Genomic DNA, 21,637 nt, shown 5'->3' on the forward strand with positions numbered 1-21,637 from the left:
TAGGCATTACAGGGGTTTTTGCTCCAAAATTACATTTTATTACCGTACGACCGCGGCTGCCAGATAAAACTGCGGCATCGCATTAATCGGGCTGTGAAAGCCATCTGTCATGCAGCTCCTTGGAACACATCACACACTGTGAGAGCAGGGAAAGATATTTTCTCTTCTCTCACATTCCTCAGGCCCCAGACATGAACGCCCAATGCTTCCTGGTAGGTTTTTGTGACTGAGGGGGAGGGGCAGTGCATAAGCAAGGCAAGCTAGACATTACAGATAAGAGGCTGTACAGCTACAGTATGTTCAACAGACTGTTCTCCTCTCTCGCTGAGTAACCGGTGTCCATTATAATGCTGCAGTGACATACGGATCTATACGCCTTTTTTTTTTACTTTGCATCTAATAAATAATTGACACAATGGGTGGCCAGTACACAGTCTGCAAGTCTCTGAAAGCAGAGAGAGGTAAGTTGCTTTTTGCATTTCCAGAACTATACGATGGCCTGTAACATTGAGCTGAGAGGCTGCAGGGCAGCATGCCCACTCCAGTCATATGGTGAGGGCACAGATCTGGGGGCAGATTTACATCTCAGTACATCTGCTCCTGAATTTGAAAAAAAGTACAAGCTTTCCTGCAGCTGTCTGGGCTGTAGACCACTGGGTAATACTGGCAAACCTGAAAGAACCGTCTCGCCATATGGAAGAGATTCAGTTTGGGGGGGGAGGCAGGTGCATGCGACGTAAGGGGTTAAATGGACTGTCTTTTTAAAGGGGAAGGCCGTTTCAATCTACAGTGTAGACACTTATGTTTCAGAATGTGTCTCCATGTCTAAGGTTGAAATCTCTTCTGCGCAAGGTTAAATGGACTGCTACTGTATATAAATTCTGCGTGACATGTTGAACTGGGATTCCTTATAAGGCCAGCAATATATTTCAGTAGAGTGCGCTTCTTGCCAAGTTTTAAAGGTAGAAACGCCCCACGTGACGATCATAATGTTGCACAGAGTGTCGCAATGACAGCAAATAGAAACGGACTGTGGCAATTTTTTATTACTTGTATCATAGGTTAACAGCTGGTCCCACCAGACAGAAGAGATGGTATTTTGGGTATAGTTTTCCTTTAATGGAATGGCATTTTTACTGTCAACAGCTTTTTATTTTTTTTTCTATGGATATTTAGTGACTCAGAGTATGGAAGGATTTTTAAGGCTGCTGATTACCTCATATTGTTATGATGTTTTCAAGGGCAATTACAGTAGCAAAAGCCAAACTCCTCTCAAAATATAAAAGTTTGGGTTTAATTCCAGCTAAACCCCAAATCCCACTTCCTCCATGTCACGCAAACAGGGAACTAGGAAGCCGAGATAATAATTAAGGAACTGTTAGGTGACTGCCATAGACTGTGACTTCAAGAGGTAGCCCAGGATTTCAAAAAACAATGTGGCTGCCTACACGAAAGATGATAACATAAAATAAATAAAAAAATAAAAATAAATAAGGAAAAATAAATATATATTCACCTGTTCAATCCCACCGCAGTTCCTGCGCTATTACTTTGGTGGTCCTCGCCAGTGTTTGTTTGCTTCTCTGCAGCGATGAGGTACTGTACATACATGTGACCACTCCAGCCAATCACTGGCCTCAGCAGTGATGCTAGAATGTAAAGCACAAAACTGCTGAGGCCAAAGATTGGCTGCAGTAGTCAGGTTCATAAAGTCATTGACATCATCAATACAGTACAAGTGAATACAGACTGGTGGGGCCCACTAATGCAGAGGTGCAGGAGCTCTTGGGGGTCTGACTGGTAGGTATTGTTTTTATTTTTATTTTAACACATTTGTTGCATATAGCCATTTTTATAAATACTGGATACCTTTGAGCTGTCCCTGTTCCTACCTGGGACTTGGTGGGGACACTGTAGTCATTGGTGGTTATCTGTCTCTGCAGGGTCAAGATCTGTCTCTGAAGGGTCAAGATCTGTCTCTGCAGGGTCAAGTTGGTTATGAAAGACAATTAGTTGTAGCTGCAGATATGCACTAGGGCGAGGATCCCACCAGACAACTCCCTATAACTCAGCTTCATGGGTCCCTCAAAGTGTGACATGGAGCCTGGCAGATACTAGGGGTACAGGAGTTGACTTTAAACATGTTATTAGAGTATCTGTAAATTATTTTTATGACACTAATACAGCTCATCCTGCCGGTTTACATCTGACATGTAATAATAAAAAGGATGTTAAGCGGCATCAAAGAATGAGAGTTTTTCATGTTGAAGTTGCTGTAATTATGGACTACAGACATATGCTGGAGACTTTGTAACTTTGAAGTTGTCCCTTACAGACTGTCTGATATAGTTTAGATGCAAACGGCAGATCATCCCCTAGATTGTCTATTAGGGGATTGCTTTCAAAGAGAAGTAGATGTAGGCTAATTCAAAAAGATTTAAGTGAAAAATCAGTGTCCACATGAGGAGATCATCATTATTATTCTGAATGTTATTATTATTGTGTATCGTAAGTTGCTTATAAAAATTGATAGAAACAATTTGCGTTAGTATCTAGAAACTAAGCAATGTAACTTTACCTACAGACTGAATTGTAAAAAAATATATATATATACATATCTCTTATATACGACCTAAAAATGAGTTTCTGTCTGTCTGTTCTTTATGCGCAACCAAACGACTGGACTGATCTTCACCAAATTTGGCACACAGTTACATTAGGTGTCCGGGAAGGTTTTAGACCGGGTCTCAGCTCTCTAGGACGTACCGTTGTGGAGCTCACTGTTAAAGGGGAGGGCACTGTGGAGGTCACTGTTAAAGGGGTGCTCACTGTGGATGTTACTGTTAAGGGGGCAGGCCGCTGTGGAGCTCACTGTTAAAGGGGCGGGCACTGTGGAGGTCACTGTTAAGGAAGCAGGGGTCACTATTAAATAGTGATGAGTGGCATAGGCAATATTCGTTTTCACGATATTTCGCAAATTGTTTGCATAATATTCGCAATAAATTAGCAAATTCTAGAATTTGTGATCTCCAGTCATTATTTTTGCTATTGCGCAAATCGGCACTAATGATGCGCATATTTTTTGTGCAATACATGCAACTTCACATTTTATCAGGTCTGAGTATATATTATCGATTGGTGCAATAAGTATTGTTGTGACATCACAGCACTATGTCTGTAGCATGCATGTATGGACAGCAGAGAAACAGTAATTCCTATCACACTACCTAACAGCCTGCACTGGAACCTATCACCTACACTATATCACTATCTAACCTACACTGACTATCTGTACTATATATACGAACTAGGATCCAGATGAAAGCACAGAGCACAGCAATGTCACTGCTGTCTCTCAGAACTGAAAAAAAACTCCAGAAAATGGCTGCTGGGGAGGTTCTTATATAGTAAGGGGTAGTCAACTTTCCTATTGGTTGTTAGGGTTGTTGCTAAGCTCTGACAAAGATATTGCAGCCTTCTCATTGGCCCACAAGCAAGAAGCAGTAGTACTGCTGAAAAAAAAAATCTAGACTATTCGCGATTGCGAATATATAGCATTATATTCTAGAATTTCGTGAATTCTCAAAGTGCCAATATTCACAATAAAAATTAGCGATTAGAATATTTGCGATCAACACTACTGTTAAAGGGCAGCTGCTGTGGAGGTCACTGTTAAGTCAGCAGGATACTGTGAGGTCACTGTTAAGGGAGCGGGGTACTGTGGAAGTCGCTGTTAAAGGGACGGGTACTGTGGAAGTCACTGTTAAGGGAACGGGGTACTGTGAGGTCACTGTTAAGTCAGCAGGGTACTGTGAGGTCACTGTTAAGGGAGCGGGGTACTGTGGAAGTCACTGTTAAGGGAACGGGGTACTGTGACGTCACTGTTAACAGGACGGGTGCTGTGGAGGTCTCTGTTAAGGGAGCGGGGTACTGTGGAAGTCACTGTTAAGGGAATGGGGTACTGTGGCAGTCACTGTTAAAGGGACGGGTACTGTGGAGGTCTCTGTTAAGGGAGCGGGGTACTCTGGCAGTCACTGTTAAGGGAATGGGGTACTGTGGCAGTCACTGTTAAAGGGACGGGTGCTGTGGAGGTCTCTGTTAAGGGGGCAGGGAACAGTGAAGGTCACAGATAAGGGGACGGTCCCCTATGGAGGTCAGTTTTAAGAGGCAGGATGCTGTATAGGCCACTGTTAAGGGGGCGGGCCCCTGAGGAGGTTAATGTCAAGAGAGTGGGGTGCTGTGAAACTCACTGTTAAAGGGGCAGGCTGCTGTAGAGGTCCCATTTTAAGGAGGCGGGGCACTGTGGGGGGGGGGGGGTCAGTGTTAAGGGTTGAGGGGCTGTGGAGTTCACTGTTAAGGGGGCGGGGTATTGTAGAGGTCACTGTTATGAGGGATACTGAAAAGGATGAAAAATACCTGTGCGAAGCCGGGTCCTTCTGCTAGTATATATATATATATATATATATATATATATATATATATATACAGTACAGACCAAAAGTTTGGACACACCTTCTCATTCAAAGAGTTTTCTTTATTTTCATGACTATGAAAATTGTAGATTCACACTGAAGGCATCAAAGCTATGAATTAACACATGTGGAATTATATTCATAACAAACAAGTGTGAAACTACTGAAAATATGTCATATTCTAGGTTCTTCAAAGTAGCCACCTTTTGCTTTGATTACTGCTTTGCACACTCTTGGCATTCTCTTGATGAGCTTCAAGAGGTAGTCCCCTGAAATGTTTTTCACTTCACAGGTGTGCCCTGTCAGGTTTAATAAGTTGAAATTCTTGCCTTATAAATGGGGTTGGGACCATCAGTTGCGTTGAGGAGAAGTCAGGTGGATACACAGCTGATAGTCCTACTGAATAGACTGTTAGAATTTGTATTATGGCAAGAAAAAAGCAGCTAAGTAAAGAAAAACGAGTGGCCATCATTACTTTAAGAAATGAAGGTCAGTCAGTCAGCCGAAAAATTGGGAAAACTTTGAAAGTAAGGGCTATTTGACCATGAAGGAGAGTGATGGGGTGCTGCGCCAGATGACCTGGCCTCCACAGTCACCGGACCTGAGCCCAATCGAGATGGTTTGGGGTGAGCTGGACCGCAGAGTGAAGGCAAAAGGGCCAACAAGTGCTAAGCATCTCTGGGAACTCCTTCAAGACTGTTGGAAGACCATTTCAGGGGACTACCTCTTGAAGCTCATCAAGAGAATGCCAAGAGTGTGCAAAGCAGTAATCAAAGCAAAAGGTGGCTACTTTCAAGAACCTAGAATATGACATATTTTCAGTTGTTTCACACTTGTTTGTTATGTATATAATTCCACATGTGTTAATTCATAGTTTTGATGCATTCATAGACATGAAAATAAAGAAAACTCTTTGAATGAGAAGGTGTGTCCAAACTTTTGGTCTGTGCTGTATATATATACTTTTATATATATATATATATATATATATATATATATATATATTTTTTTAGGAATGCAAAGTAAGGATTTTGTGTGGTTTATCTAAGGAATAATCCTACCTAGATCTTCTGTAGCATATGTTATGATTTTGTATGTCTCCAGGACATTAGAAAGTTTATTATGCTGCACTTGTAATATATCTTTTGTAGCATTTTGGTCACAAGGACTGAGGCTACACAAGTGCACTGTGTTTCCATGCAGTATGTTTAGGACTAGAGAGGCATACATAGAGCTCCTCAGTATGCACACATGTCGTATCTGTGGATGAAAGTGAACAGTACTGTGCCTGTATCCACAGCCCCTTGGGGTATGCTCTCAGGGACCAAATTTCTACAGAATACATGGCGAAGACACTAGTTAGGCTACTTTCACACTTGCGTTTTGTGCGGATCCATCATGGACGGATCCATTCAGATAATACAGCCATCTGCATCTGTTCAGAACGGATCAGTTGTATTATGTTTAGCATAGCCAAGACGGATCCGTCTTGGACACCATTGAAAGTCAATGGAGGGTGGATCCGTTTTCTATTGTGCCAGATTGTGTCACTGAAAACGGATCCGTCCCCATTGACTTACATTGTGTGCCAGGACGGATCCGTTTGGCTCAGTTTCATCAGACGGACACCAAAACGCTGCAAGTAGCATTTTGGTGTCCGTCTCCAAAGCGGAATGGAGTGTGAACTGATGCAAAGGGATGCATTCTGAGCGGATCCTTTTTCATTCAGAATACATTAGAATGCAAACTGATCCTTTTTGGACCGCTTGTGAGAGCCCTGAATGGATCTCACAAACGGAAAACCAAAATTCGAGTGTGAAAGTAGACTTATTCCCCTAGTCATAACTCACCCCTTACCCTAAACAATTGCTTGCACCCCAGTTTATAAAACTGACTTCATGCAATGTCCTCGTGGGACATCTGTTAGTCATATCTCAAGCGTTAATGGGGTATTCAAGATTTTATTATTGATGGCCTACCCTAAAATTAGGCCATCAATATCTGATTGGCGAGGGTCTAACACACCCCTGCCTATCAGCTGTTATGGGGTAGCTTCCGTGCCAGAAGTCGACACCGGAACTACACAGCTCTGTCCATTGTGTAGTGGATACAGCTGGTTACTGTTCCCATTCACCTTATTGAGGCGTTGCTCCCATTCAACCCCACCCAGAACACAGGGGACAAAGCTGTGTGCTTCCGGTGCCGACAAATGTTGCCCACACTGTTGCAGAACAGCTGATGTAGGACCCCCACTGATCAGATATTAGTAGGCTATCCTGAAGATAGGCTATCAATAGCAAAATCGTAGAATACCCCTTTAAAAAAAGTGAACAATTGCAAACATAAGTTGGCAAGATAGTTTTTATGGGAATAGAAGACTACTCCAAAATGATGGATCAAATTGACCGTATAGCTCAGATGTCCCCCATACCTCTTACAGAACAAACCTTTAAAGCATTGGTTAGAAAATAGCAAAAAGGGTATTTTTTTAGTCCAGAAGAAACACCAATCTTGTCCATGGGTGTTATATGCTATTAGAACTCAATTGCATTCATTTCAATAGAGCTAATCTGTGAGAGCAGACATAGTCTATAGACTAACATAGTGGTTTCTAATCTTTAGTAAATACTTCTAATCCTCATAATGTTTCTGGAACATGTATTCCATATAGATATCACATTGTACCGTTCATCTGTTATCCTTCCTAGAAAATTATAAATAAATTGACAACTTGGTGTTACCAGTTTGGGGGGTGTCCCGGCATGATATGGCGCTGTCCAATCAGTATAGAGAATGACAGTGCGCAATGTATCCATAAATATTAAGGAGGATTAAAAGAACCAGACAGTGCAGAGTTCTAAGAAAAGATGCTTCAAAATTGTTATTTCATGATCATGAGGACGCTCGTAGTGTATCTCTTAAAACAGACATGTTAGTAGAGCTGATAGGCCTAATATAAAAGGTAGTTCTGAAAGACTGAATCTATGGACTACGGATTGTCAACCACCCTTAAAGGGAGTCTTTCACCTAAACTGACCATTGTAGAACACTAACACCATGATCTGCATTATAGTCCCCATATTGGAATGCTACTTACCGTATAGCTGTCCGTCTCTTATTTTCGCTAAAAAACAATTTTATTCGATATGTTAATTAGGTTCTGAAGGTGCCCAGGGGCGGCGTTCAAGTGGCCAGTGCCCAGGCCCCTCGTTGCTTTTCATATGAAACCCCTCCCCTTTCACCCCTCTGGCCAGCCCTAGGTTCTTCAGAAATCCAGCGCCAGCGCCGTTTACAAGATTCGCCGCGCCTGCACACTTCATTCCACATTATGGGACTTAAGAATACTGTATAGCCTTTGTTGATGCCCTGCGTCATCTTCAATATTTAATAAGCCATATCTTCTTGTTAAGGCAAGTCTTTTGTGCTGGACACACAGAGGACCTGTCCATAAACTGGCTGCTGCTGGAGGGGCATGTGACAATATATGTCACTTCACCTTCTCCATTCAAATATACTGCATCTGTCATTTGTATTTGCACTATTGGGAGTGCAGGTCCAGTGTGTTTCAATAGAGGAGGCTGAGCAATGTGTCTGGTCACATGATCTTCCATCAGTGGTCATCCTATGGACTAAACCTCTATATGGACAGCACAGAAGAATTGCCCAAGTGGACATGCCTTATGAAATATAGCAAATGGCACAAAACATCATCACAGCTATATTAGTAAGGGCCATATAGTTGTCTTACATACGCATTAGTTAAGAGTGGCCAGAAGGTGGTCAACCTCTTGAAGGGGTTGTCCTACTTTAGAAAATGGCATTTATCATGTAGAGAAAGTTAATACAAAGCACTTAATAATGTATTGTGATTGTCCATATTGCTTCCTTTGCTGGCTTGATTATTTTTTCCTATCATAAAACACCACAGCACTTCAGTAGTATAATGCAGATTAAGTATTTATTATTTCATCCAGTTACATTATTTTGACATAGTCAATGTTTCGGTCCTTTCCCAAGACCTTGTTCATGGACAATAAGTCGGAAAATAAGTATATAGTGACACTGGATGACGGAACGCCATCATTCAGCAGCACTATAATAAGTGCATTAATAATAATATCATACATTAGTGCAATACAATAATATAATACATTAGTAAGTGTCTAGTATTAACTTTCCCTACATGATAAATATCATTTGCTGAAGTGACACAACTCCTTTAAAGCTTGTCAAGAAGATTTAACAAGCGTCCTGACCTCTGAGCTTAGGATACTCCACCTGGTCCCTACTGTCCCATATTTCCATTCTACTATTTGTCTCCTTCTGTCATACACTTCTCACACCATTAAAAAAGGGTGCTGTAATAGGGATGATAAGGATGTCCTACACAGGCCATCAGTGACCAGTAGAGGTATGACTTCCTGGATCTCCAACGAGCAAAATACCGTTTACATACGCGCAGTGGGTCATCTGTACAAGTCACTACGTCCGTTACTGCAGTTTATCACTTTCTCTATATTGTGCTCATCTGCAGCTATCACAAATTGATGACCTATCCTAAGGGTATGTTAAATCTTGAGGTACCTCCTCCACTCTGTACCCCAGCTCTGATGAGTACTTTATGACTTTAATTTGTGGGAGATCACATGGGTTTCTCCTTTTTTTAATCAGTTTTATTTTTGCAGTCCTTGAGAAAACCTTTAAGTGACCTGAGAGCCCATTTATGTAATGTGCTAGAATAAAACAACTGCTCCTGAGTTATTTTGAATGTTTATTTAAGTAGAGAGAGAGAAAAAAAGAGGTTTGGAGGAACGTATCCAGACCTACAATTTTGTGTGATTGTTTTAACACTTCTCCAAAATAGCTCATGAATGCTACTTAGGAAAGTTGAGCCTTCGGAGCAGTAAGTGATGTCATGCCCAAAATTCTTTACCCTGACTGGTAGTAGCATGGGGACCATCTGGCCTTTCAAATTTGCAGATTTCCCTTGCTTTATACATTACTTTTCTCAGTGCAGAATGCTCAATGGTGTCCATCATCATCTAAGTATTTTCTAGAAACTATCATTCTGCACAAGCTGTGATGAATGCTAATTAAAAAAGAGCTCCAAAAGGGGTACACAAAGTCCCCAAGGTGCATTATTGGAAATATTTTTCACTACATAGCCCTGCACTGATGCTGGGGAATACAAGCAATTTCCCAGTCACCTTGTTATATTTCTAAGACAACAAGACAGCCCATCGTATTTTGTCATAGGATCTCTTCAGAGCCACTGTCCTAAATTTTTTGACTGTGCCAAATTGCAAATGATGACAAATTGCAATAATGCCATGTCCCAGCCTTGAACGCCATGTTATTAGATGTGCAAATAGAAATGCCTGGCATTCTCCCTGTTAATTGATATTTAATGACTACCTCTTCCACTATTGCCAACTATGAACTTTCTATAAAAAAGGAAAGATTTTCAAAATGGTAGGGGTTATCTGATACCTAAAAAAAAATGTATAGGGGGCCGGGCATGGTATACAAATAATAATAGAGGCATACCTAGAATTTTTTGGACCCCAATCTAAATTCTCTAACGAGGTCCACTACCTACTATAAGTACAAGGAAACCATTCAGCTCCATCAAGCACCAAGGCCTGGGTGCAACTGCTACCTCTTTAGCCCCTATTGCTACACTGATAGCTTTGCATTAATACATAGATCAATTATTGCATCCAGCTAGCAGGTGTTACTGCACCCGCCAAAAGCCCTTACCACAAATTACATCTTCTGATCAAGGGTTCTACATGGGATTGCACATTGTACTTATTCAGTTAACCTTTGTAGTCGCAAGAGGAAGTAAAGGACATCTGTCAGCAGATTTGTACCTATGACACTGGCTGACCTGTTGCATGTGCGCTTGGCAGTTGAAGGCATCTGTGTTGGTCTCACGTTCATATGTGCCCGCATTGCTGAGAATTTTTGATATATGCAAATGAGCCTCTGGGAGCAAAGGGGGTGTTGCCGTTACACCTAGAGGCTCTCTCTGCAACGGCCACGCCCTCTGCGTTTTTGATAGACAGGGCCAGGCAGTGTAAACGTCATCACACCCGGTCGTGACTTCTCCTAAAGTCATTCAATGTGCAGAGGGTATGGGAGTTGCAGAGAGAGAGAGCAGGGCCTCTAGGAGTAACAACAACGCCCCCATTGCTCCTAGAGGCACATTTACATGTGTCAAAACTTTATTTTTCTCAGCAATGCGGGCACATTTGAACATGGGACCAACACAGATGCTTTCAGCTGCCAAGCGCAGATGTAACAGGTCAGCAAGTTTCATAGGTACAAATCTGCTGAAAGATGTCCCATAGAGACTAGACTTCGGCATACTAATAGTCACTGGAATGCTTGAATCATCCTGTGACGTTTATTTGTGCATTGATTTTTTTTAGCAATTTTTTTGTTCTTGTCCTGGGTTATGGCACAATGGTCCTCTTCAGACACGACTGCACAGCAGGCCTGTGTTGTATCCCAAGACAGCAATAAGCAACCCAGCGAGATGACATTTATCCACTGTGAAGAATCATAGAAGAAACCAACACAAGAACAAAAAAACATCATAAAAGTTGCAGGGCAGTATGTTCAAGCCAATAAACTAAAATCAACTAAACTTGGAAAATTCATATTTTTATTTTATGCCCTAGCCTCCTATTGCTCTTGCCAGTCAACTGTCTATATCAAAGTTTACTGTAATAAGTCATTATTACAGCAAACTATATGGAATGAAGTTGCTCATATACCATCTGATACGATAATATAATTGCAAATATCTGTCTGGACCTTCTATTGGACTGTATAGCCCGCATGCAAATAGGCAACCAATTAACAATGCATTAATTCATTTATTAACTTATTTTGACACCAGTTACTTGGAAGAAGCATCTACTTTCCCACCACTGATATGTAGATATTTTTACTTCAATAGAAGGACGTTTAAACAGGAAACTGTAAAGATGCAGCTGGAACCCCCCCCCCCCCCCCCCCCCCTTCCGTTTAGTAAAAGTGTGCAGATACTCATCGGGGAGGGGAGAGGTTATTCTCACTTCTTCTTTTCTATTATTCATTGAAGACAATGTGAAATATAATGGGAGGTATAGCATCAGGGCTGTAGCAATTGATCCTAAGGACCCATAGTAAAATTTGGAATAAGGGCCCATTAACACCAGAGCATGACTTCAGGGTCCAGCACACACGCATTGACACATACATAATGATATACAGAGCTACATAGGCACAAGTGCACATACAGATGTAGCAACCAGCAAGGTGCGCTGCTGCATTAATGTAGCTCATCTATCCTATTTGTGCAATGCGATGTTCAATCACATCAAATAGGTGCATAAATAACGTATTAATATCAGATATTAACATAGCACATCAAATGTTTGCATCATGACTGCTGCATCTTTATATCTATATACGTCATATACTCAAACATGCCATAGGTACACACTGTATCTAAACAACATACACTTATGTGCTTCCATACCACCCCCTTGGCTAAGCATAACCCAAGATATGACATGATTTTGAAGTGCTACATCACAAGAAGCCACCCAGTGGTTGTGTAGTGGATTGCAGTCTGTCAGGAGTTTTGCTAGTATATCACAATATTGTGAAACTTTGAGTCCTTAAAGCAAACTTGTCGCATACAGTGATAAGCGATTCTATTTAGTATATTCTAAATTTGACGAGAGAGAGATCACTCTGAGCATAGTAGTCACGTGGACGGTCTTAATCAGTGATTAAGAGTAGAGATTAGCAAATTTCTTGAAAAAGTTCAATTCAGGTGCTAATCAAGTATGCTCCAATTGCCCTGAAAGTTGGTATATAAGGTTCTATGGTCTCTCAGGACTTTTTTTTTCCTAGAAAGAGGAAGAGAGGGGGAGGAAGAATGAGAGGAGAGAGAGCTTAGTGTGCTACTCTGGGTTTCTGGGCAATATATATGTGTTGTTTGGGGGTACTCATTCTCATTACGAGAAGCGCCTAGTATGAATAGTACATGTGTGGAGTATTGCAGGCCAAGCAACACAAATCAGCTTTCCTAAGCCTGTCTGATGCCAGCAGGTGTAAGATGTGCTAAGTTTCATTTATTTTGCCCAGAAACCCAGAGGAGTGTTGCCTAGCTTACAATACTCCTCATTCATACTTGGCGCCCTCCCCAACCAAGGCCTCTCAGGCAGCCAAGCAACTTTTCCGTGCTTGGCTGTGCTAAAGGGTAGTTGGTCAGAAAGAGATAAGTTCCTGTTATGAGACACTCAGTTTAATTTTCCTTTAGGAAAAGCACAGCAATAAATAATAAAAATATTATGAAAAAAGCACTGATTGAACAGTTTGAGGCTACCACCATTATGGAGACCAGTTAATATAAGTGATGACTATTGTTGGCTTGGCAATGCTCCTCTTGGCTTTTGGGAAAAATATGAAAATTAGAATGTCTAACATCAGCTGGCATCAGAAAGACTTTCCTTTCTTATCCGTTTTGTCAGAGAAGCTAATTTGAATAGGTATGCAAATTAGCTTCCCTGACAAAAAGATAAAGGGGCACATTTATTAAGTGGTGGTTCCGCCGAAGTTATGAAGAGTGGATAATGTAGCCTGCTGCCAGGTTAGACTGCTGCAGAGGGGGAGGGGATGTGTCAACAACGTATCCCACTGTATGTTTATCCTGTGGGATACGTTACAGTCTTCAGTCATAAATCCTCCTGGCATAAATATCTGACAGAAGGTTCATAATGTGATGTGAACCCAGCCTTACGCATGTTTGTCATGTGCACATCTTTCTCTTGGTTTGCCTAAAATGAATTACAAAATATTTGGGTTTGTTAGAATCCAAATAAAAAAATAAAAATAAATCAAGATGAATTCCAAATTGATAGAATTGTTTGCTAATCTTGAGTTTTTGTTGGTAGCCTCAAACTGTTCAATCAGTGCTTTTTTCATAATAAGATTTTTTTTATCTATTGCTGTTCTTGCATCCACACATAATGCTTTTCTGGAAAAAGAGACATGGAAGCTACAAACCCCCTTTCCAAAAGGAAAGGAAAACTGAGTGTCTCATACCAGGAACCCAACCCAGCTCTTTCTAGTTAACTACATTTTAGCAGAGACAAGCAAATAAAATTTGCTTGGTTGCCTGAGAGGCCTTGGTTTGTGGTACTATTTCTCATGATGGTGAGTGCTAAATATGCATGAGGAGTATCATAAGCCAGTGTCATGGTCTTACCTTCTTGCTGTTCTCCTTCGTTTGACATGTGCTGGCGGCCATCTTGGTTTCTGGGTTTCTTGTAGCCTTCCACCCTGCGGCTCCTCCTTCCCACTGGGAGGAGCTGGATGCCTAGCTCATATATATAGGAGGTCTGTGGCTTCAGTTCCTTGCTTGGTCCTCTTGTGTTCACATGCTTCTAAGACTGCTGCTGCTTCTGGTTCCTGATCCTGGCTTCGTCTGACTACCCTGCTGGTTCCTGATCCTGGCTTCGTCTGACTACCCTGCTGGTTCCTGATCCTGGCTTCGTCTGACTACCCTGCTGGTTCCTGATCCTGGCTTCGTCTGACTACCCTTCTGGTTCCTGACCTCTGGCTTCGCAAAGACTCTGCTCGGTTTCACCATCCGTTTGGACTTTTGCTTTACAGCTTTATTTTCAATAAAGCCTTCTTATTTTCTCTTATCTCTTGTTGTACGTCTGGTTCATGGTTCCGTGACATTAGGACCAAGCCATGAATTCTGACGGTACAGGGCCATCCTCGCTACCCACGCTGGTTGCCAGACTTGATCAGCAGGATCACCTGTTGGGTCGGTTCGCTGTGGCGTTGCAAACCCTGCTTGAACGCACGGCTCATTTCGCTCCCGTTGCCGATGGGTCGGTTGTCGCTCCTGGGCTCGCTCCTACTGCCGCTCCGGTTGTTGCGCCAGAGTCTACCCCGACACCTGTTGTTGCGCCTGCGGTGTTTCGGGGTATGACCGGTTCTGCCCCTCTTCCACAGCGCTTTGGGGCAGAGCCAACTCAGTGCCGAGGTTTCCTTAACCAGGTGGGCATTTATTTCGAGTTGCTGCCACATGCCTTTCCTACCGAGAGATCAAAGGTGGGCTTCTTGATCTCGCTGCTCTCGGACAAGGCCTTGGCCTGGGCCAGCCCTTTATGGGAGAACAACAATCCGGTGGTTGCCGAGTTTTCCGGTTTTGTTGCTTCTCTTCGGAAGGTATTCGATGTGCCGGCTCGTGCTGCCTCTGCTGCGAAGCTCCTTATGTCCATCAGACAGGGTTCACGATCCGTAGCTGAATACGCCATTGAGTTTCGTACCCTGGCAGCAGAGGTGGGCTGGAATAATGAGGCTCTGGTCGCTGCTTTCTCTCATGGTCTCTCGGATGCCTTGAAGGATGAGGTTGCAGCTAAGGACCTACCAGTTGAGCTCGAGTCTCTTATTTCTTTCCTGATTTTGATTGACACCAGACTCAGGGAGAGACCTTCCTTTAAGGAGAACCTGCGGAGGTCTTCTAACAGATTGGTGCCTACGTTTGCTGTCCCACCCGTGCCTCCCTCTCCTCCCACGCCTCCTGGGGATGACTTGTCTGGGGGTGAACCCATGCAGCTGGGGTTTGCTCGCCTGTCCGAGGGGGAGAGGGCACTCCGGAGACGCGAGGGCCGATGCATGTACTGTGGTCTCGGTGGGCATTTTCGGTTGGCATGTCCGAACCGTCCGGGAAAACGCTCGTACCTGAGATCCTGTCGGGGGCAGATCTTGGGTGGAGTCTCCTCGTCCCCGGTTTCCCGTGTTGACAAACCACTGATCACTGTTGTCCTCTCCTGGGTCGGGGGCTCGGTGACGACCCAGGCGTTGGTGGACTCTGGTGCTGGTGGTTTGTTCATTGATAGTGTGTTCGCTGCCGCCAATTCCATTCCTCTGCAGGCTCGAGGTTCCCCACTGGCTCTTGAGGCGATAGACGGCAGACCCCTTCTGCCGCCACACGTGACTCATGAGACCCTTCCAGTGGGGATAGCCATTGGTGCCGTTCACAGAGAGTCGGTCTGCCTCCAGGTTATTTCGTCTCCACACTACTCGGTGGTCTTGGGGTACCCCTGGCTCCAGAAGCATAATCCGACTTTCGATTGGAGATCGGTCGAGATCCTCTCGTGGTCACCGCAGTGTGGGGCTAGTTGCATCCATGGGTCTGTCAAGTTGCTGTGTACTTCCTCGGACTCTCTGTTGCCTCCTGAATACGAGGAGTACCGGGATGTATTCGATAAGGTGCGCGCGGTTGCACTACCTCCGCACCGCCCATACGATTGTGCCATAGAGTTACAATCTGGTGCCGTTCCTCCTCGTGGCAAAGTCTATCCACTGTCGGTAGCGGAGAATGAGGCCATGGAGGAGTACGTGAGGGAGGCGCTTTCACGCGGACACATTCGCAAATCTTCGTCCCCGGCAGGGGCTGGATTTTTCTTTGTGAAAAAGAAGGGCGGTGAGTTGAGGCCTTGCATCGATTACAGGGGTCTCAATCGCATCACGATCAAGAACGCTTACCCGATACCCTTGATTTCCGAGCTGTTCGATCGCCTTAAAGGGGCCACGGTCTTTACCAAACTCGACCTGAGGGCGGCATATAACCTGGTAAGGATCAAGGCGGGCGATGAGTGGAAGACCGCGTTTAACACCAGGACCGGTCATTATGAATCCTTGGTTATGCCCTTTGGGTTGTGCAATGCGCCCGCAGTCTTTCAGGAATTCATCAACGATGTTTTCCGTGACCTGTTGCAGCAGTGTGTGGTGGTCTATTTGGATGACATCTTGGTATATTCTGAATCCATGGAGGCCCACATTCTGGATGTCAGACGAGTGTTGCAACGGTTACGAGAGAACAAGCTGTTCGGTAAGCTTGAGAAATGCGAATTTCACCGATCCCAGGTAACCTTCTTAGGTTACATCATTTCCGCTGAGGGGTTCTCCATGGATCCTGAGAAGGTTTCGGCTGTCTTACAGTGGCCCCAGCCCAGTGGTCTTCGTTCCCTGCAGCGCTTTTTGGGCTTCGCCAATTATTATCGGAAGTTCATCAGGGACTTTTCCATGCTGGCCAAGCCTCTCACGGATCTGACCAGGAAGGGCAGTAATTCCCAGGTCTGGCCGCTCGAGGCCATCCGAGCTTTTGAGGCCCTAAAGTCCGCCTTTGTGTCGGCTCCGATTCTGTCGCATCCCAACCCTGGGTTGCCCTTTGTCCTCGAGGTGGACGCGTCTGAGACGGGAGTAGGCGCCCTTCTGTCTCAGCGTAGAACACCAGAGGGTCCTCTGCTTCCTTGTGGGTTTTACTCCCGGAAACTGTCTTCCGCGGAGTGCAACTATCAGATTGGTGACAGGGAGTTATTGGCCATCGTGCAGGCCCTTAAAGAATGGAGGCAATTGCTCGAGGGTTCGGTGGTTCCGGTTCTCATCCTGACGGACCACAAGAATCTGACCTACCTTTCTGAGGCCAAGAGATTGACACCACGTCAGGCCAGATGGGCTCTGTTCTTGTCACGTTTTAATTACGTGGTCTCCTACCTACCCGGTTCCAAGAACATCAGGGCGGATGCCTTATCACGGCAGTACTCCGAGCTGTCCAGGGAGGAGTCGATTCCGACTTCGGTCATACCTCCGAATCAGATCCTGGCCGCCATTCGCACCAGCCTGACCTCTCCCCTGGGTGAGCAGATTTTGGCTGCTCAATCTGGTGCTCCCTCTGGGAGACCCAACGGCAGATGTTTTGTGCCTGAGGAGTTGCGCACTCGGTTGTTGCGAACCTACCATAACTCCAAGACCGCGGGGCATCCTGGAAAGAATCAGCTGTCCTGGGCTGTTTCACGTCTGTTCTGGTGGCCTTCCCTACGTTCCGACATCGCCGCATATGTAGCGGCATGCTCCGTTTGTGCCCAGAGTAAGTCCCCTCGGCACCTTCCGTTGGGCCTTCTGCAACCCATAGCCACCGGGGAGCGCCCATGGTCACACCTGGGGATGGATTTCATTGTGGACCTCCCTGCATCCCGAGGCCATACGGTCATTCTCATGATTGTGGATCGGTTTTCCAAAATGTGCCACTGTGTTCCTCTCAAGAAGTTACCCTCTGCACAAGAGTTGGCCACGATTTTTGCCAGGGAGGTCTTCCGGTTGCACGGTTTGCCCAAGGAGATTGTGTCGGATCGGGGGAGTCAGTTTGTGTCCAGGTTCTGGCGCGCCTTTTGCTCCCAGTTGGGGATTCATCTCTCCTTCTCCTCGGCCTACCACCCTCAGTCCAATGGGGCCGCAGAACGATCCAATCAGGCCTTGGAGCAATTCCTTCGTTGCTATGTCTCCGACCACCAAGACAATTGGGTTGACCTCCTGCCTTGGGCTGAGTTTGCCAGGAACACGGCGGTGAACTCTTCCTCTGGGACGTCTCCCTTCATGGCCAATTATGGGTTCCAACCTGCCGTGTTACCGGAGGTATTCTCTCCCCAGGATATTCCGGCTGTGGAGGATCACCTTTCCGTCCTACGTGCTTCTTGGGTACAGATCCAGAAGTCCCTTGAGGTCTCTGCGCAGCGCCAGAGACTCCAGGCTGATCGCAGACGAGCGCCTGCTCCTTCCTACCAGGTCGGAGACCGTGTATGGTTGTCCACCCGCAACCTCAACCTTCGAGTGCCCACTCCCAAGCTGGCGCCTCGCTTTGTTGGTCCCTTCCGAGTGCTTCGCAGGGTAAACCCGGTAGCCTATGCCCTTGCGCTTCCTCCTGGCATGCGGATCTCCAACGTGTTTCATGTCTCCCTGTTGAAGCCACTGGTGTGTAATCGTTTCACTTCCTCGGTTCCTCGGCCTCGTCCGGTCCAAGTGGGCAATCGTGAGGAATATGAGGTGAGCAATATCCTGGACTCACGCCTGGTCCGCGGTCGGTTGCAGTTTTTGGTCCATTGGCGTGGTTATGGTCCAGAGGAGCGTTCCTGGGTTCCCTCCGCAGATGTCCATGCTCCTGCCTTGCTCCGAGCCTTCCACGCACGCTTCCCTCAGAAACCGTTTTGTGCTCCGCGGAGGAGGGGCCCTTGAGGGGGAGGTACTGTCATGGTCTTACCTTCTTGCTGTTCTCCTTCGTTTGACATGTGCTGGCGGCCATCTTGGTTTCTGGGTTTCTTGTAGCCTTCCACCCTGCGGCTCCTCCTTCCCACTGGGAGGAGCTGGATGCCTAGCTCATATATATAGGAGGTCTGTGGCTTCAGTTCCTTGCTTGGTCCTCTTGTGTTCACATGCTTCTAAGACTGCTGCTGCTTCTGGTTCCTGATCCTGGCTTCGTCTGACTACCCTGCTGGTTCCTGATCCTGGCTTCGTCTGACTACCCTGCTGGTTCCTGATCCTGGCTTCGTCTGACTACCCTGCTGGTTCCTGATCCTGGCTTCGTCTGACTACCCTTCTGGTTCCTGACCTCTGGCTTCGCAAAGACTCTGCTCGGTTTCACCATCCGTTTGGACTTTTGCTTTACAGCTTTATTTTCAATAAAGCCTTCTTATTTTCTCTTATCTCTTGTTGTACGTCTGGTTCATGGTTCCGTGACAGCCAGTGAGCCAACACTCCTGTGGGCTTTTGGGGAAAATATATCAAATTAACACCCCTTATATCTACTGGCATTAGATTAGCATAGGAAAGCTAATTTGAATATCTTTCCCAGAAACCCAGAGGAGTGTTGCCTGGCCTAAAATACTCCTCACATGTATTATGCATGAAAGGAAATGTCCAGAAACCCAGAGGAGCATACTAGTGTCTCTCCTCTTCTAGCCTTTTTTTTCTGAAATGAATCACAAAAAATTCAGGTTCATTAAAATCGAAATGTTTGGGGAAAATCAGGACGAATTGTGAACTGGTAGAATCGATTTTCACATCCCTAATTGATTGCCTTTTCTGTATCAGAGCTACCAGTTATCTGTAATGAGACTTCAGTGCCCTAATTATAAAACATAAACAGTGTTATTCAATGGAGGCTGCTGATGGATGTTATTTTAGCTGCCCCTGCAAATGAATGGCTGTCTATATAATGCATGGATGGTTCATGGTTGCCAGAATGAGAGCTGCTCAACTCCCTTTAAATGGGTTGTCTATCTATGGGGGGGGGCATTCAGCCAGATGCCCCCTTGTCACTGGACTTGCTCCCTGCTGTCGTTTTCTGGTCCCACTGCTGTGTTCCAGTTCCGGTCATTAACATCCAGTTTTATATGTGTCACATGTGTCGCTGCAGCCAGGTGACGTGTCTCCCATGCATCGCGTGACCTGTTGACACGACAAGAGGTTGCTCTGATGAGACAACTCCTTTAGGTGAGGCCGATATGAATAAATAGAATGATTTATTCTTTTTCCTTGCACTGCATATTTGGTTATAAAGGCCGCTTGTGTAAAAAAAAAAAACATTTAAAGAGGACCTTTCACCGATTCTTACCCTATGAACTAACTATACAGACATGTAGAGCGGCGCCCGGGGATCTCACTGCACTTACTATTATCCCCGGGCGCCGCTCCGTTCTCCTGCTATGCCCTCCGGTATCTCCGCTCACTAAGTTATAGTAGGCGGAGATACCAGTCCCTAAGTTATGGTAGGCGGAGTCTGCCCTAGCGCTGGCCAATCGCAGCGCAGAGCTCACAGCCTGGGAGGTTATTTTCTCCCAGGCTGTGAGCTCTGCAATGCGATTGGCCAGTGCTAGGGCAGACTCCGCCTACCATAACTTAGGGAACGGAGATACCGGAGGACATAGCAGGAGAACGGAGCGGCGCCCGGGGATAATAGTAAGTGCAGAGAGATCCCCGGGCGCCGCTCTACATGTCTGTATACTTAGTTCATAGGGTAAGAATCGGTGAAAGGTCCTCTTTAAAATCCTGGACTGAATCTTACCTAGTGTAACGTATGTCTATTCATTCTGGCAATCACACCATACACCATTCTGGATCATTTTATCCCCTCAATATCATTACAAATGATGTTATACTTTGCGTGTTACTCTTGGAATAGCTTTTGCATTCATTTACATTTGCAAAGGTGAGACTCCATCTACAGTATGTACTGACTGTCCTGAAGATGATGATCATAATGCGGTACTTTTCCAAAGAATGCACTTTTCATCTTTTGACTGTGCATATTACAGTGAAAGCTATTTTGGTAAGCTTAAAATGCCCATGTTTTCCCATGTGCAATGTGCGAGGAACAAGATGTACAATGAAATGTGACCTTCATCTCCAAGAATGAATTCCACAGAAATCTGCAGACTTCTGACACCAAAATGGACCTTGTGTTTACTTACTGATGTAATACAGGAGAAGACTGTGTTCAAGTATTTTATGTTTCATCGCTGTAATTTAACATTAAAGGGGTTGTGTCACTTCAGCATACAAGCCACTTACTAATGTATCTTATCCATATTGCTTCCTTCCCTGGCTGGATTCATTTTTCCATCATATTATACACTGCTTGTTCTCATGGTTACAACCACCCTACAATCCAGCAGTGGTGGTCGTGCTTGCATAATATAGGAAAAAGTGATGGCCTCTCTCCTGGCCAGGACCATGGGAGCACACATAGGCAGGCTTTTTTTCCCATAGTGTGCAAGCACAGCCACCGCTGATGAGTTGCAGGGTGGTCTTAAGAGTACTTTCACACTAGCGTTTTTCTTTTCCGGCATAGAGTTCCGTCCTAGGGGCTCTATACCGGAAAAGAACTGATCAGGTATATCCCCATGCATTCTGAATGGAGATGTCTTCAGTTCAGTCTTTTTGACTGATCAGGCAAAAGATAAAACCACAGGAATGTATTAGTGTTGGATCCGGCATTCAAAATACCGGAAGGTCGGATCCGCCCTTCCGGTATGCGCATGCACAGCACGTTTAAAATGTGAAAACAAATCGAAACGGATCTGTTTGTCCGTATGACAAACGGACAGACGGATTCGTTCTTGCAATGCATTTTTAAGACGGATCAGGATCCTGATCAGTCTTAAAATGCAATCAGGTGGCATACGTTTTGCTGGATCCGGCAGGCAGTTCCCGCCACGGAACTGCCTGCCGGATTCCTTTGCCGCAAGTGTGAAAGTAGCCTAACTATGGAAACGAGCAGTGCATAATGTGATGGAAAAATAAATCCAGCC

At 45.0% G+C, this 21,637-nt stretch overlaps 1 protein-coding gene across 9 annotated transcripts in view; it reads left to right on the forward strand.

Moving 5' to 3' along the window:
- Nucleotides 1–276: 276 nt before the first annotated feature.
- The window catches only part of MBNL1 (muscleblind like splicing regulator 1), a 209,371-nt gene continuing 188,010 nt past the window's right edge, over nucleotides 277–21,637 (forward strand). For 5 of the 9 annotated variants that reach the window (XM_040428111.1, XM_040428114.1, XM_040428117.1 and 2 more), the window contains exon 1: nucleotides 278–461. The gene's annotated coding sequence lies outside the window, so the exon portion shown is untranslated. Of the gene's footprint in view, nucleotides 462–21,637 lie in introns of all 9 variants that reach the window. The other 4 variants (XM_040428115.1, XM_040428121.1, XM_040428122.1 and 1 more) reach the window with 2 other exon arrangements.

The sequence above is a fragment of the Bufo bufo genome, chromosome 4 (genome assembly GCF_905171765.1).
Source record: "Bufo bufo chromosome 4, aBufBuf1.1, whole genome shotgun sequence".
Classification (NCBI taxonomy): Eukaryota; Metazoa; Chordata; class Amphibia; order Anura; family Bufonidae; genus Bufo; species Bufo bufo.